The 18738-nt window shown below is 42.5% G+C and overlaps 1 protein-coding gene across 6 annotated transcripts in view; it reads right to left on the minus strand.

Annotated features, from left to right (window-relative positions):
• Positions 1 to 17827, minus strand: part of ATF7 (activating transcription factor 7) — a 119300-nt gene extending 101473 nt beyond the window's left edge. For 2 of the 6 annotated variants that reach the window (XR_004648335.1, XM_034791844.1), the window contains exon 1: positions 17676 to 17826. The gene's annotated coding sequence lies outside the window, so the exon portion shown is untranslated. Of the gene's footprint in view, positions 1 to 17562 lie in introns of all 6 variants that reach the window. The other 4 variants (XM_034791845.1, XM_034791846.1, XM_034791847.1 and 1 more) reach the window with 4 other exon arrangements.
• Positions 17828 to 18738: the final 911 nt, after the last annotated feature.

The following is an 18738-nucleotide window of genomic DNA, read 5'->3' on the forward strand; positions in this document are numbered from 1 at the left end:
AGACCTTGTCCTCCTCTCACATTCTGCCTAACACTGGTCTCTGTCTTCCTGTACAGTCTGGCCACTCTGGTAGTAAAAAACTTCTCTACAGCTCCTGCCACTTAGAAAAGCTTCCTTGTATCTCTTCATCTCATCAAATCTTCGCTAAGAACATCCTTCTCCCGCTCATGCCTCAGTATCAGGATGGAAATTCTCTGGTCATGATTTAGTGCTGTCGAATGTTTGCATGAAAAATGCTCTAAAAATATCGCTATATTGTTGCACTGTACACTGCACGTGACTACTGTTATTACAAGAATGCCTGGGGCCCCACCAGTCTTAACAGCCTAGCTCTCAATAAGTGCTTTTCTACATACAAAAATGATATGGTTTTAACTAGATCAGTTTAGTAAAAGCAATACAATCCTTCCCAAGTGTGGATACAGTTATAGACACTAATATAACTTATTCCTGCACATTTAGAGGATAAATACGGCACCTTTACACCAGTACAAACATGTCCATGCTGAACCAATTTAACTATCTCAGTAAAGCAAACATCACACACCCCTAACTGAAATTGTTATATCAATATAAAACTGCAGACTAGGCCTTAGAGGCCTGCTTGCAGGAAGCTTTATCATCAGCTAAGAGTCACAGTTTAAAGGCAGAAGGAATCACCAGATTATCTAGTCTGACTGCCTTATGTCACAGGCCGCTAGCCACCACCCAGCCACCCCCACACCAAGCCCAACAATCAGAATTAGACCAAAGTAGTACAGCTCTCAGGAGATTGAACTATTGTGTGCCACAGGCAAAGAACAGGAAAGACCAAGTTGTACCAATGCCAGAGGCCCCCACAATGGCAGGGAATTGATTAGGTGAGATATACGCAAAAGATCCTGCCATGTAATCTGCACCCCATGCTCCAGAGGAAGGTGAAAAATTCCAAAGGATTATGCCAGTCTCACCTGGGGGAAACCCAATCCCGAGTATGGGAATCACTTAAACCCTAACCATGTGAGCAAGACCCACTGGGATTTAACCAGCTGGAAAAAGCTGAAAGAAACAGAAGAAATGAAAGATATACTTCTAACATCTTTCCTTTTGTCTATGTGGATGTGGGGAGGAAGAATGTGCTCAGAGTGAAGACTGGCTATAAATTAAACGAAACCCTTCAAATTAGAGCACACTGCAAGTACGAATGGGTTGAGAGTTTGTTTTGAATGAATACAGGTACAATTATAAACTTTTTCCACTGTATATCATTTATATGAGGCAGTTTTAGCAATGTTTTTTTCCCCCTCAATAAAAAGTTGATGTTTTATTTTTGAGAATCAATGATGCAAGACAGGCATTTTAATGTGAATTTATTATTCTAATTGCAGCATACAGTTCTAGGAAGTGGGAGAACTGAGGGGAGAAAAGAACACATGTATTGATGGGAGGGACAGTTTAGAAGGTTTAAGCACTGGCTTTGAGACACCTAACAAGGGACATTCTGGCCATGTCTACATTACAAGCGCTACAGTGGAACAGCTGAAGTGCTTCAGCTATTCTGCGGTAACACTGTACATTAGACGCTGCCTACATTGACAGAAGTGGTTTTTCCATCAATGTAGTTAATCCGCCTCTCCAAGAGGCAGTAGCTAGGTCAATGAAAGAATTCTTCCATCAACCTACCTGCATCCACACCAGGGGTTAGGTTGACCTAACCACAGCGTGAAATTTTTCACAGCCCTGAGTGACATAGCTCAGTTGATCTAGTTTTTAGATGTAGACCAGGCTTAAGACTACAATCTTAAGAGGGCTGGTTTAGCCCTTCACCCTTCCAAAGAACTGTATTTGAGGAGGAGACTAGAAACTCCAGTTCTACGTGCTCAGCAAGGACATCAGAGATCCTAAGGCACTTTTTCTAGAAGTAGGGAGTTGCCCAGATGTCCTTGGTCAAAATTTCCCCTCCTCATACTCTTATCCAGAGAGCTATGAACAAACTGACTACTGGCTACCCTCCCACAGAGGCTGTATATATGTATCACTAGCATTGTATATAAACAGCATCTGGGGAACCTTCACAATGAAAGGCACCCTGTGCATACAAGATATTAAACATTTAATTAAATTTTAAGAAACAGGGATTAGGGAATAGCTGGGGAGGTGGAAGGCAGAAAAAGAGACACAGATACATACTGGGAGAACAACCAGAGGATTAGAGCTAGCAGCAAACAGATACAGAGGAGAGTTTAGCCTGAGGAAGCCCAAACTGTACAATGTGATTACTCTTTCCTGTATTACTGCAGGACATGTACTAGTATGAACAAAGGATTATGTTAAATAAAAAGTACTCTATATAACAGAGCAGTTGCAGTCAAGGCTGAAATCCATTGTGGACATCAGACTTAGACAGGCAGGAACAGGTTCAGAGAAAAGGAGTAGGCTTAGATCAAACAAAGAGCTTCATGGCAAGCAATTGAGAAAGAGTTCCAGGTAAAAAAAAAAAATCCTTACATTGATATGCAGTTCAGCAGAGAACCTGTCTGCAGCTGTCCCAGGCACTTTAAATAGGCAACTCTTTCAGATAAAGGGTTTAAGGGTTTTCTTAAAAATTGCTTTTATAAAATACAGGAGCCTGACTTGAACTATTGCAAAAGCAAAGGGATAACAGAACTTGACTGTCAGGAAAGCTGAGCTAGAAATAGTGTCCTTACAATACGACCTACATAAAAAAAAAAAATTACCTCACCCACCTTGTCTCTTTTTTTTTTTAAAATTGGACCAACTTCCCCCACCTTGTCTCTCTAAAATCCTGGGACTGACCTGGCTATAACAACACTTACATAAAACACAGCCCACCCAAGGTACCTTCATGTGATTTTTAGAAGATGTAACATGGATACTATAACAAGTCTATTTTAGCTTTCTGATCAATCATGCTATCAGAACATAGTGCTTACTGCATGCCAGAAGCCTAAAAATGGAGATGGGAGTTAGCTAAATCTCATAAAGAGTTATATGGGATTAATTCTCACACTGAGTAGCAAGGCCATCCCAGTTATTTTGCTGAGACCTGGGAATCATGCCAACAACAGTAACTACCAAACCCATGATAAAAACAAGCCTATAGAAATGCTAATGATGTTTTTCTTAGACCAACCCCTAAGAAAAAGACAATACACTGCTACTGGGAAGAACAGATAAAACCACAACAAACTGGATTGTTATAGATGGCTACACAGAATCTTTACTTCGGGATATATCTTACAATGGAATATACAAAAATGTAGGTAGACTGGTAGCAAATGCAGAACCCAGGATCACCAACAGGAGCTGGAATGAGGAAAATGGATTACTCTGTAATAAAGTGAGAAAGAAAAAAAACCCAACACACACACACGCTTCTTCGCTATCCAAAAAAGGAGGAAGTATAAAACTGAAAGCTTGGGGAAGTGTCTAAAATAGTAAAAAGATTTCCCACTACAACGCAAGGAAGGAAACCTGCTGCTTTGAGAGAGTTCCAGAAGTGCTTTTTGTTTTTGTTGTTTTAAATATACTGGTTAGCAGATCTCTGCCTGAAGCTTTCTGACCAAAATGAACATTCTGCGCATAATGCACTGAATATGTTGATGGCAGCTTGGGAGATAAGAATGGCAGCAGGCAAGGATCCACAAACAAAATATAGGCTAAGCGACTGCCAACGCTTCCTCGGGATTTACCCATAGTTCAGTTCTCAACCCTGTCTCCCTCACCATATTGCCGTGGATTATTGTACTATACTACAATAATATTCAAAAGCACTGTAGCTCATGATATTGGGTAAAATTTTCAAAAGCACTTAAGTCCCATTTTCAAAAGTAATTTTGGCACTTAGGAGCCTAACTCTCATTGAAAGTCAATAGGATTTCAGCGCCTAAGTACTGAAGTCACTTTTTAAAAAGTGACTTAGTTTTGAAGATTTCACCCATGATCTCTTCAGGCCACATTTACAAAAGGTATTTTAGGCAACTAAACACGCAGATTAGGAACTTTGTGGAATTAGGTGCCTGTGACAAACAGGAATTTCATGAAGTATTTTTATGACTCTGTACCTATCATTTTGGCATAGCTACACATTGTGTGTGGGGGGGGAGGGGAAGAGATATTGGTCTTCTCTCCCTAGGACATGGGAGATCAGGCTAAGTATTTGAGACTAGAGCCACTAGGCTTCGGGCCTAGAACAGAACACAACGAATGGAACACAATGGTCCAGCACGCTAACGGGGTCCCACCCAAAGGACTGGTTACATGCTGAGCATGGACCAGACCCTCTTGATCTGAGACAGTGCCTAACCTGCTTAGGCGCTTTTGAAAAATCTCATGAAGTATCTTTGTAAGTCTGACCATTCATCACTACATGTTACACACCAAGAGACATCTTCATAAAGTTCTTAAGTTTTTCTGGGAAAGAGTCCACTTCAGAACCTAAGGTAAATATGCATAGACTATTGCTAGCAGTATGCTTTGAATTTAGAGTTATTTTGGGGTGTGGGGGAAGGGGTGGGAATGTTTGCTTTGTAACAAAAAAGCTGCAAGAAAGCTTAAAATTGTCATCTGGAAAAGAAAACCAAAAGCTAATGCTATAAAATCTGCTTTAGAGGCACAACACTCTGACACTTTATAAACTTGATAAAGCAAACCCAACTGTATAAACTGGAATATTGGCAAGAAACTTACTTGAGGTAAATCTCCAACAGCCACATGGTATTTAACAAATTATTCCAAGTTACCCTATAATGCAGGGTGAAAGCAAAGTCCAACTACTTCCCATTAAATTATGCCTTTCTGTGTGCATGCACAGAAATTGGTGCCCAGAAGCTCTGGAGTACAGTGCTAATACCGGCTCCTCCCCAGCCTGGGCCGGAGGATCTTGAAAACCTTGCCCCTCTAAAATTTAGAATAAGAAGGGCTGGAGTTCACTCACACTATATTGAAATCACTGCCATCGGGAGAACGACCTTCCACGTCAGGAAAAGAATTCACAGTTAAAGTGGCTTAAAGGAAGCTTATAACGTAACAAATTTAATATCCAGAGCACAAACTGGGTCCTATTTAATGAGGGTTGAAGGGAAGGGAAATGTTCAAGTTTATCAATTCCCATATGCATCTTTGGTAACTATGAGCTGCAAAAAAAATTCAACATATTTATGCCAGGATGATGAGAGAGAGGCATTGATAGCATATTTCAGCCAAGAACAAAACAAACTCCAGTGAAAAGAATAATACGGCTGCAAGACCCGATGCACCAGTCACACGAGGCCTAGCTTACACTAGAAAAGCTTTCCCAGTAGCTTTACCAGCAAATCTTCCTAGCGAGACACAATTTAAACTGCCAAGAGCGCTTTTGCCAGTAGAGCTTCTACCAGTTCTCTGGGTGAAATAAGTTATACTGGCAAAAGCACTTCTTTGCCACTAAAGCGGCCTCTATCCTAGGACTTACCAAGATAAAAATGTCATAAGAAGAAATTACACCCCAACCACAAAAAAAAAAAAAAAAAAAGATTATAATGTGGACCTGACCTGAGTTGAAACTTCAATGCTAGAGACAGAGCAAGGCATTTGAAGTGTTAGTGGAAGCCGGATGGGTGCACCTGGGCATCAACATAAGAGAAGGGATGATGAATCAGGTATATAAATCAGCACAGAGTAAGATCCTATGTCTTTCAGTGTCCTAAGTTTCTCTTTTTAAAAAGATTTAGTAATGAAAGAAATTCACAAAAAAGAGATACAAAAAGAACAAGTGTCTGTAAAGCCATTGAGCATATCTGCAAGCTAGGATGATCTGGAACAACCACAGTCTCCAGGGGACATATGTACTAATCATAGTCAATAAGGAACTGACCTGCAATGCAGGTACATGACTAAACAGGTCGCAAGGGGTCCTACATGTACCTCACAGGTTCAATGTTTTAAAGCCATAGGCATTCCAACCTGGTTTCAGGTTGAAAGCATGGATCCCAACTGCAAAAATCCAGTAAGATAAACAGTTACTACTCTCCAAATACCTACCAACCTAACATGTTTTAGGTAAGGATTATTAATTAATTGCCTAGTGTCATTTATTTACATTTCTGATAAACATTTTAAAAAAAATTAACTTAAACACAACAGCAAGTCATCAATTTCCCAAACCAGAAGAATTAGAAAGACCACCTCTAGTCCCCCACTGATGAGTGCACAATACTCAACTCTTAAGTTCCTGCCTCCCTCCCCAAAAGCCGGGAAAAAGAGAAGGACTTTGTAGCCTGCCTGGAGATCAAGCGATTCATGGTATTTCAGAGCAAGAGGCAAGAAGCCTGGGGGAAAAGCGTAAGTTCCAAGTCGCCAAACAGTTCACAGAGAATACCCTGCCAGCAGTTCTCTCTTCATCAAACTGAGGTGGGCTCCAGCTGTTTGCAGATATGCCAGGATGGCAGAAGTCAAGAACGAATCTTGCACATAGGTAGGCTCCAAGCTTTTTAGAACTTTATAGGTCAAAAACAACACTTTAAACTCTACCCAGAAACCTACAGAAAGTACAATTCACAGAACATTGGTGTCAAGCACTCATAGGAGAAACCTCTATTCAAGCAGCAAACCACTAGCTCACTTCCACATTGATCCAAGGTGTAGCACTATGTAGCATGCATTGCAGTAGTACAATCTCTATATTATAATGAATTCAAGTAACAGGTGAAGGACCCAGGTCTGAAAAGTAGTTGCCCAAATGAACTCTGATTGAAGTCACAGCCAAGTCAGAACCACAGCATAATCAATGGTATCAAAGAAGCTAATTAGATCTAACACTATTCAGCATGGACCCCAGACCTTTACTATAACTAGACTGTGCTGAACTCTGGTCTGAATCCAGGCTGACAAAAGTCAAGGAGATCCAAGGCATCTCGGCATCGGACATCAAACCAAAATGACACTGCACAAGGCTTCACTAAAAAAATCTAAAGTTAGCGGTTTATCTGCTTCTCATATTACTGATTTTGATGCATTAAAACTAGACTGCAACTGTTCAGCATGCTGACCCACTGACTCCTTGTAACCCTTTGCAGAAGGTGCTCCATATAGAGATCACAGAATTAGAAACTTTGGCATGGCTTCCAGCAGACTAGACAACTACATTTTAAAAAAAGGTATTCCAAAATGAACTCAACCACTGAAGCAACACCTTGATCTCGACATAATCCTAGCCTTCCCCTGTATTTGTTCACTAGCTGTGGCGTGTCCTTATGTACACTAAGTTCATCTATTGAAAGACACCTAGTACACTTGGGGCAGAAATAATTCACATGCAGTTATACAACAACTGCAAGAACAATGGAGAAAAACGTAAGAGACCCAGTGCTTCCTATTGATTATTACAGAGATAACTATGAGAAGTGCCTGAATGACTTAGGAGTCTGCATCCCACTTTCAAAAGTCATTTAGACCACTTACAGCTGTGCCACTGGAAGAGTGCACATGTATTCACGTTATGCCAATCAATGGAAGAGAGCTCTCCCGTTGACATCATAATACCAGCTCAACAAGCGGCGGTAATTGTGTTGGCAGGAAAGCGTCTCCTGCGGACATTGCACTATGCACACGAGAGCTTATGCTGGCAAAACTTGGGTCTCTCGGGGGAAGGGGGTGTGTCACACTCCTGGGCGACAAAAGTTTTGCTGACATAAATGCTAGTGTAGACATGGACAGAGGCACTTAGGGACCCAAGTTTCAATGAAAGTAAACAGGACTGAGGCCATGTCTACACTACCACTTTTGTTGCCCAAAATGATGTTGCTCAGGGGTGTGAGAAAAAAAACAAACAAACAAACAAACAAAAACACACACACATCCCTGCATGACATAAGTTATCCCGGCACAAAGAGTAGGGTGTACAGCGCTATGTCAGCAGGAGAGTTTCTCCCGTCAACATAGCTATCGCTGCTTGTTGGGGGTGGTTTAATTATGTCGATGGGAGAGCTCTCTCCCTTCGGCATAGAGCAGCTGCATTGGTCCAGCTGTGCCGCTGTAAGCTCTCTAGTGTAGACGTAGCCTGAGTCTCCTAAGCAACCTTTGAAAACAGAACTTCAGCCCCTAAGTCACTTAGGGTATGTCTACACCAGGGGTCTCAAGCACATGGCCCGGGGGCCGCCTGCGGAGCTCTTCCCTGCGGCCCGCCAAGCTCCCCATGCCCGCCCCCCCTCCCCCGTTACTTCCGGTCACAGTCAAACTCTCCTCCCCCTCCCCCCGAGTTATTTTATGTGGCAGCTAAGTTCCCTGCTTGCTGCTCCCCAATGTCTGGGGCCAGGTCTCTCCCCCGGCCCCAGCCCCGCCTGCCGCCCCCACGCACCTCCCCCGAGTGTCCCCCGGCCTCACCTCTGCACCCCCTCCTAACCCCAAACTCCTTCCCAGAGCCTGCACCTCAGACCCCCACCCAAACTCCCTCCCAGAGCCTTAGGCAGGCGGGGGTGGAGTTTGGGGGGGGGGGGGGCAGGTTCTGGGCACCACCAAAATTTCTACAGACCTGCCACCCCTGGAAGAGGCAGAACAGTGGTGGAGTGGTGTTGCAGCCCAGTGCAGCGGGGGGGCTTTAACAGAAGTAAATCTAATTAAGTGCATGTTTTGTCCTTTGAGTGAGGTACATTACTGAGTGTATATATTTTATTAAAACCGCTTGGAAATGACTTGTTGTAGGAGCAGCATGCGCTGTATGATGCTTAGCACTTTCCAGGAGGGAGGAGGGAGGAACACGCTCAGGGGAGGGCGAGGAGGAGAAGAGACGGGGCAGGGACGGGACCTCATGGAAGGCGTGGAGCGGGGGTGGAGCCGGGGCCAACGAGGGGGGGTGTCAGTGATGCGGCTCTCGGGCCAATGCACTAGTCCTCATGTGGCGTTTGTGGTCATTTGAGTTTGAGACCCCCGGTCTACACAGTAACTAGACACCCACAGCTAGCTTATGCCAATGGACTCAGGCTTGCTGGGCTCAGGTGGCAGGGCTGTTTCATTGCTATGGAGACTTCCATGGTTGGGCTGGAGCCCAGGCTCTGGGACCCTCCCACCTCACAGGGTCCTAAAGCCCAGGCTCCAGCCCCAGCCTGAAAGTCTACACAGCAATGAAACAGCCCCGCATCCCAAGCCCCGCAAGACCAAGTTGGCTGCCACGGGCCAGCCATAGACGTCTAGCTGCTGTGTAGACATATCCTTAGAAGCTTTTGAAAACGTTACCCCTGGACTCTGGCCTTTAGATTTAAATCACTCTGTGCCTTAGACAGCTGCTAAAAAGGGTAAAGGCAGGGTCTTGCTAAATAGTAGAGCCCCTCCCCAGTTGAAAATAGAATATTACCATAAGTACCACAATTTTAAGTGATTTGTGGACAAAACTACTTAGACCTGACTGCACAGTGTGAGAGTTGGAGTTAAGTGACGCCATGAGGCAGCTGTATGTGTGTGAACATTAAGTGAAAATATTTCCCCCACCCACCCAAAACATTGCCTGTTTTTATTTATAACATACGTGGGCATTTATATGTATTAATCATTTAAATTCTACAGTGTGGATTATTTGATGCATGGGGGGGGGCTAAAGTGCTGCTCTAGTGCTCACAGATGGGTGCAAAAAGTGCTCCATTTATAAACAAGGCAACGTCTAGAGACCAGGTTTGTTGCTGCATGTATTAAACAACTGGTGCAGGTCACCCAAGAAAGGACTACCTTTTAGCAGGGAGCAAAGTGATTACCCATACAGGGGATCTGGAAACCTTACGGATGAAAGGCACTATGTAAGTGAGAGAACAGCATCCTATACCTTATCAACGTTCACATATTCCACAATTGTGTGTTAAATGCAGAGATTCAAAACAAAGAAATAAAACAAAGATTATATGCATTTCTTCACCAAAGCACATTGTGCATCTTCTGGTTGAAGATGAGTGAATAAAGTTATCAACTGTCAAGCTATTATGATGAAAATATCCATACCTGTCCTAGATACCATATTGGGCAATTAAAACTACCTCAGATTATTAAAATTGATGGAATTAAAGTTTTAGTTTATGCTTCACTGTTTACTTTTTTAACATTGTTTAGTTTAAAACTAGACTGGTGAATCTAGTTCCGTTGTACATGGGAAAAACTTTACTGAAGTTTATGAAAATGTAAAATACTTTTATTCTTATTTGGTTTGTAAGTGACACTCACCACTCCTGGATTTAAATACTAAATCCTGGACCTAAATTATCTGTGCACTCCCTATAAAGGAGTCAGATTTCACAAGTCAAGAATTAAGCAGTTTACATTGGTGGTATCTAGGTAGATGTAAATTTCATTAGTGACATACTTAGTATTATATTTGGACTTCACCTGCCTCTCTTCTCCTTCTAATTCAATTTATTACAATGTTGATGGTTTTAAAGCCACCATCTTTCTAGACTATACATCCCAAATAGGAGATGTTGAGTAGACTTGAACTTCAGATTCCAGTGCAATAAGTAATGCGGCAAGGACAAACTTTTAAATTTATTAGAAGCAGATTAGTTATTAAAGTTTTTCCTGCCCAAATGTGTCATATTTCAACTTGAGGGGAGGGAAGGTGACAGTGGAACATTACCCATGAAGAGAATCCCCAAAATAGTACCATTAAGTACTTCTACAGTGTAACCCTGATAATCTGACCCTCAAATACCCAAAACAGAATTATGCCTCATCTGCTATAGTGGAAATTCCCCCAAATACTCAACCTTGATTATCTGAAATTATTCAATATCCCCCAGTACAGTAAGATAATTAAGGTTGTACTGTAGTAGGTTTTTATTTTTGCAACCATAAGTGAAAGCTTTTGCTATTAGACAAAAGCTTATGTTCCACCTTAAGCTATGTCTACACTACAGAGTCTATGCCAGCATACTCTCTAGTACAGATGCCGCATACACCAACAAGGAGTTTTTCTGCCAGTGTACGAACACCATCTCCCTAAACGACATTAGCTATGACAACAGAAGTCCTCTTCTGTCAGCATAGCTGCGCCTACACTGGGGGTTTTGTTGGTTTAGCTCTTTCACTAGGGGCTGTGTTTTTGTTCACATCCCTGATCAACATAGCCATGCTGTTATAAGTTTTAAGTGCAGACGGGGTCTTGGGCAGCTATTTTTTTTTAAGTAACAGTGGTAGTCAGAACAGAATCATTTCCTCTCCTTACCCTTGCCAACACAGAGCTGAAAAATATTCTTTGTGAGCATGGCAGGCTAGCAAAATCCAAGGAACTAACTTTCAATGGCATAGCAAATTCTGGGTCTGTGGGAGCACACCCTCAAAATGCACCGAAAGGGCGAGCCTCACCACAACACTCCATTTATAACTGGCATTTCAGATAAAAGGAACCTGAACACTTTTCTTCAGCACAGTTCAATACTACAATACCTCACAAAAAGTACACAGAAAATATATGGAAGATATGCACTGTAAGTTTATCATGAAGAAGAAGATAATACCAGTGTCTAATGTGGCCTGTAACTGGTAGAGAGGCTTTGTTCACTCTCATGAATCAGCTTGTAATGGCTGGCAGCAGTACTTTGCCACCAGTTTATTCTTTCACACAGGGGTGGGACAGCAGAGAGTTACATTCCAGCGCTTGCCTAACAGAGCTACATCTCCCTCTATGAAACATGAGCTGAAGCACTACTTGCTATCTGCAATCCGTAATCATACCGGGTTGCCTTCTTTAGGGAACTTCACTACACACACTGGAGGTTCAATTCTGGGTTGCTCCTCTTAGGTTCTCTAGCTTATGACAGCACATTTGGGGCTGCAGTGCAGACCAGTGTTCTGTCCAACAATGGCTAGAATACATGCTTCAGAGAACAATGCAAGCAACTCCACGGTGAATAGTTACAGAATAGAGAAAAATAAGCATTTGTCGGAAGAATTAAGCTAAATTTCTCTCTCAAAAGAGTTAAAGACTAACAACAGCAAAAGCAAAATTGTTACCTATTAACATTTAAGAACCATCCCATCTCCGTGAATTTAAAAATGAGGGGTCATCCTAGGGCATGAACTTTAATCCACTACTTTAGAGATGAGACTTTGATGCCAGTAGCTCTAATAGTTGTGAAGCTAGCACCAGTAAGACACAGGATCTTCTAGAGTGAATTATTTCCCCTCTGCAAAAATACTGCTGCTAAGGGGTTGTCCACACACAAGTTTGCACCACTTTCGTTAAACTGGCACAAACCTCTACGTAGACATTTAGGCCTGGTTTATACCTAACACTTTAGTCGACCTAGGTACATTGCTCAGGAGTGTGAAAAACTGTGTCATGTGTGGTCGACCTAATCCCCACTGTAGGCACAGCTAGGTCAATGGAAGAATTCTTGCGTCGACTTCACTAACGCCTCTTGGAGAGGTGGGTTAACTAGATCAGTGGGAAAACACTCTTCCATGAATGTAAGAAGCACCTATATTACAATGCTGCAGTAACACTGCAGCAGTTGTGCTGCCACAGTGTAGACTTAACCTTATTTCTGTTTAGTTCAACCTTTTCTTAAGCAATTTAAGCGAATGCTGTATCCACACAGCCTTTTGTACTGATTTAACTAAATCTGTTTAAAAAAAAAAAAAAAAAAAAGGACCACCTTTATTAAACCAGAGCAATTCTGTGCTTAGACTAGCCTTAATTATTTCAGACCTAGTTTGCTCTATTAAGGGAAATGGGGAAGAGGAGAACAAAGGGGCCACTGAGTCACTGGCGATTGTTTAACTGACACGTCATGGGAAATATGTCAGCAAGACAAAAGTTCAACACAGATGTTATGATCTAACGTTTTAGCAACAAACATAAAATGCTGGAAATTGAGGTTAGCAATTAATTCAAAAGGAAAGGAGACTATTAATTTAAGTTTAAAAAGTTGAAAATTTAGTCTACTCATATTAGGAGTTTCTTCAAAGCAAAGCAAAAAACAACCCAAGAGAAGGAAGTGCTCAAAAGAAGTCAGTGAGAGCAGAAGAGACGCAACATCTATGAAAAAAAATCAGGTCCATGAGGCCAGACTGTCAAAAGAACTCACCAGCCAGCAGCTCCCACTGGGAGTCACCCTTGAAAACATGTTCATTTCATTTAAGTGCATAAATGGGATAGGAGCAGTTCTGAAAATATGGCATTCAAGTGCTTAAGAAAAATGAGTAGCATGTAAAGCAAACTATCATATAGAAATATGATTCTACACATCATTCCAATATGGAATCCACAGACTGCAATCCCCAGATGAACATACCTGCCACACCAGGAGACCTGTAGAATGATACTCTCTAAAGTTTTACTGAAAAATTTTACAACTTTTTACAATGAAGAGGCAACTACAGAATGTGAACCAGGAAATGTCCCAAATGGTAGCAAACTCAATCACTGCTACATAGTTCCATAAGAACTCTACTGTTGATTGCTTGTATCTCCATCACCACAATAGGTAAGATTCATAACCTACGTTCTACAGCTCAAAGGAAGTTGGGAACAGAGATCTAGTTTCCTTCACACAACTGTCTCCTTAGGTCGCTGGTTCGATTCCGGCTCGAAGGACCAAAATTAAAAAAAAAACTGTCTCCTGATATCCATTAGCACTTCATCTCTTGTTTCCTCACCTTTCAGAGCAACAAGTAGGGGGAGAGTTAATGACTTCCCTATACACCAGTCTGGGAACCTCAGACTCTAGTCAACTCACTTTGCTCATTCTGGAGTTATCCTCCTCAGCCTTCCCAACCACCACCACAAGCCTTATTAACAAGAGATCTGAAAATAAAGCCCAATCAAATGTTTGATTTTTAAAGGCGACTGTTTTATTTTTCCCATTTAAACTTTTTAAAGCAACATTTCTAAATGTCAATCTGCACTTACCGCACCTTTCACCCAACAAAAGGCTCGCAAAGCACTTTACAAAGGTAAGTATTAGAGCTAATTTACCTATGGAAAACTGAGGTACAAGGAGGTTAAGTGAATTGCCCAGTATCACATGGCTAGAGTGACAAAGCCAGGAAAGAGAACCCAGGAATCCCAACTCCTAGTCCCTATTCTAACTGCTAAACACTCCCTCCGACATCATGCTTACATTTTTGAATTTATAACCATGTGTCACAAGAACTAAGTTCACTGTAAACCACTATCGTTATTTAAATTGACAATACAAATCAGTTCAATATGTTGTTATTCAATACTTTGTGCACTGCATATCTTTGCAATCACCATCACAGTAGGAGTCACGCCACACGGATTTTACAGCACTTCCAAATTAGCTTCATAAGAACATTGTCACACAGACTAACTGCAGTCCTTCAACCAGATTTTAAAAAGGTTAATGATAATTACAATGTACCAAGCTGGATGTAGCACCAGGATGAGCACTGCTGAGTCAAGATGAAGTTCATTTTCATTTGACATCTTTGTACATTATGTAGAATGTGGGTGGTGGGGCAGGAGAAGAAAGAAATCAGAGCATTAAAGAAACTGGGAGGTGTTGCAAACACCAGGGAGAACTGAGAAACAATAAGATATCTAGAAACATTAGAAATAAGGGCATGAGATATATGCAAAAAAAAGAAATTCAACTTGAAATAAATGCATTTAATACTCTGGGAAATGAAAACTAGATCACAGCTGGAGGGAAGAAGATACTTGAGGTGATAGTGGACAGTAAATTAGACAGGAGCTTGTAATGTGATGGGAGGGGGAGGGAGTGGGGGGAAAAAAAAAAAAAAAAGTGATTCAGGGCTACACCCAGAGCAAAAAGGTTATGTCCTCATCTCTAAAACTCTGATGAAAACTCTGTATTCAGCTCTAAGCAATCCAATATCAGCATTCACTATTGACAAACTAGAGGACGGGGGGGGGGGGGGGGGGAGAGTGATAAAGTCACAGAAGGGATTGATTTTATGAAGAAACATTAAAGTAGCTACATGTGTAATTTGGCTAATGACAACTAAGATGGACACATTAACTGCCTACAATTATTTGAAGAGTGAATGCCAATGAGGGAGACGGAGCATTGTACAAGTAGGTATAACCAAGAATAATGGCACAAATTTAAGGCAAAACTTGGCTAAGTATAAATAAAGTTGTCAAAAGTGAAATCTGTTAGATGCAGGAATAGTCTCCTCAAAGAAACCCTATTGCTGGAGATATTTACAACTGATTGTCTCAAGAAAATCTAGAATGGAATAATCCTGCACTGGCCAGTGAGATGGACCAGATATCCTAAAAGGTATTTTCCTACTCTAACTGTTAAGATTAAACAGCATAAATAAATTGAGAGAGAGAAAATGTATCACTGGAAATAGAGAAAATTTGACATTCCCCAAATGTCTTTGCTTGAGTACAACTGTGAAAACTGAACAAATTTTTATAATTCAGTGGCCCTCCAGGTTTTGTAAACTAGGATTCTGTGAACAGGATAGCTTCATCCAGTGCCTGTTTGTTCACTGTTTTGAAACAGAAAGACTGGTTTTCCACCACTCTACTCCCAATCAGATTCTGGGATTAGAAGTAATTGGTCCAAATGAAGAACCATCTCTTTTAAAAAAAAAAAAAAAAAAAAAAAAAAAAAGAGGCTTCTGCAGACACAAGTACAGTTAACCATACGTCAACAAACTTTGCATCTACATTTCTGGCTTGTAATTTCCATCAATTCAACCTTCTTTTTGGGCACTAACAGCAAAAAAGCACTTCAGTGATGGTTAAACTACAGCCATGAAACGGATTATGGTTGGCCAGAATAATAAATGCTTAATATGTATTCATATGATAGCAGTCAAATACAATTTCTTTTCTCTCTTTTAAAAAAGAAAGGTTAACCCTGCTAGTAACCAGATTCCAACTCGGGCAATTATATTCTACCCCCATAAAATCCCCTTTGTTCAAGTGATGAAGTTATTCTTAATTTGTGCCAAATCACTGTTTTATAGAATTGGTGGTTCAGAATAGCTGCTGCATTCTACACCGCAAGTGTCTATATTTTAGTGAACGGGCGATAACTATATTTATACAGTTTGTAAAGCACCAGGCAATCATTTTGGCTAGTGCTATTGGTTATGGTTAACAATGTGCTTGATGCTGTACCAGACAAGCTGAAGAAAGTCCCTACCCCATAGAATACAATGATGAAACAAGACATGCTGAGGAGCCCAGAGAAAGTATGCATATCATTTTATCCCAGTAATATATTCATAGAAAAATGTAGTCTTTAGAATGGACCTGAATATGGAGACGGTAGCTACTTGGCGAACCAGGATAGAGATGACATTCCATACATAGAAAGCAGCATGGAAAAAGGTTATGGAGAATGGAAAGAGGTTATGAACGACAGCAGTAGTACTCGACTGGATTTCATGAAGGGTGTAAATTACAACAGAGTCTGGTCTTAAAAAATTAAGTTTATTTGATTAATCTATGTTGATTTTATACACATCACCAAGTATTTTTATTGTCATGTAACATTTCATGTAAGAAAAGTCAAACCTGTTGGTCTTTTTTTTTTTTTTTAGGGTAAGGAGAGAAAATGGGGCCCAATTAGTTTTAGCAATAAAGATGAAACCCTTTTGACAAATAAGCCAGTTTGTTTAATAATTCTAGTTTACTAGAAACTGTCACCTACTCTACCACAGTAGAGCAATTGTGCAGTAATGGATTAAACACTCATTGCTTCTACAAGTTCTCAAAGTTTGGGCTCCCAAAGTCTAACAGTGAGAAACAACAATTATTTAAGAAACTATATCTATATATAGCCCCCTCGTGGGAAGTGTATTGGAAGGGGATGACTCCTCCCATCTCCAGGCAAGTTAAATCAGTTACTCTAAACATCAATAGGGTAAAAACTTAATGTTTAAATTGCACAATATATATTTTTTCTTAAATAATTGTTGTTACACACACACAAAGATTGTGCAATTTAAACATTAAGTTTTTACCATACTGATGTTTAGAGTAACTTGCCTGGGGATGGGGGGCGGGGGGGGAAGAGAAGTTAACTCCTTCCAATGTACTTCCCAGAAAGGGGCTGTTAAAGAGTTACTCCCACTACATCTAGTCTCAGCGTTACCCACCCTACTCCTAGACCCCGTCAAGTTGTTTTTGTGACACCCCCAATCTACTAATCCCATGAGCCCTCTCTCCCCCGCCCCCGAGCCTACAGTCTCCCTAACTCACCCATTTTAACTAGAGAGCCCCAAGCCCTTACCCAAGCCAGGATCTCCCTACTGCACTCTCCATAGCCACCTGCTGACCCAGAACGGCCCTGCTGCATAGGGCCCCCCCATAATCCCCATCCACAGAGCCCAGAACCCCTTCTCACCACGGGGGCCGCTGATAACCCCCCAAACCAAAGCACTCAGGGGCCCCCACCAAGGAGCCCAGGACCCCTCACATACACATCCCCCACCAGCTGTCTGCGGCCGGGCCCCTTCCCCCCAACCAGCCACCGCCCGGGCCCCTCGGAGGCTCCAGCAACCCTGAGCACCGCCCATCCCAGAAGGGGGCGTGCTCCACATCATTCCCGGACGCTGTTGGTTGCGGCGCCCATCACTCCGAGCCGCCCGGCGTACCGATTGGCCGAAGAGCTTGTCACTCACGGAAGGGGCCGGTACTCTCACGAAAACTCGGGGAGATGGGGGGGCCCATCGTCTACTCCAGGGGGATAGCGGAGAGCCTCGCTCACCTCGAGACCGGGGGGCACACGTGGGTTGCCTCAGGTCCGCACCTCTACCTTATGCTGGCTCCGGAATCTCGCGCTGGCTCCGACCCTCCCGAGCTGTCCCTGGGTCTCGCGCTGGGTGCCCCCTCCCTACGCGCGATAGTCTCGCGAGACTTCCTATAGGGCGGGGCATGGAACAGAGAGAACCAATCATCAGCCGGGATGTGTGCCAAAGCGGAGGGGTGGGCGTTGCCCCCAAGAGGCAGTGGGTGGAACGTGCCCGCCCTCTTTGCCTTCCTCAGAGGGGGGCGTTACTGGACGGGCCATCACAGAAAAGATAGCGACAGAGTCTCCCCCACCACCACCACTGAGGGACATTGACAGAGACCCCCTCACCACTGAGGGGACAGTGAGAGAGACCCCCTCACCCCTACCCTCTAGAGGAGACATGGACAGAGCCCCCCCATCACCCCCACCACTGAGGGGACATTGACAGAGCCCCCCATCATCCCCACCACTGAGGAGACATGGACAAAGCCCCCCACCACTGAGGGGACATTGACAGAGACCCCCTCACTCCCCACCACTATGGGGATAGTGAACCCAATGCTCTTTGTTCCCCAGATTTTCAAAGAGAGGACAGCAGACAAACTCCCAGCACATGCACAGTGTGTGTCTTCACACCAGCACTCTTCACACACCCCACTTTATAGATAGTTTAGAGACAATGACTAAGTCGTCTATAAAGAACTAGCTAGCGTACATGTTTTTTCTATCTACTTCCACTCTCTACTGGCTGGAAATTGACCTATTTAGCTGTGTGTCATCAGCCCTATACTGCTACTGTCAATTCCCTCTTGGCAGAAGTGGTAGAGGCTTGTGTTTTTGGAGCATAAGATCTGGATTCTGTTCCTCTTGTTGCAGTGTCCACGGTAAGCACCAAACCTGACAGCCATGAAGTCATAGGTTTGTTACAATGCTTGTCAATTACTGTAATTCCTCTTGGATACCAATGATAACAATACAGCACCATGTAACTTGCTGGTTATTCAAAGCAACCCCTCCTTGCAAAAGAGATGTTTGGAAA

The sequence above is a fragment of the Trachemys scripta genome, chromosome 16, assembly GCF_013100865.1.
Source record: "Trachemys scripta elegans isolate TJP31775 chromosome 16, CAS_Tse_1.0, whole genome shotgun sequence".
NCBI lineage: Eukaryota > Metazoa > Chordata > Testudines > Emydidae > Trachemys > Trachemys scripta.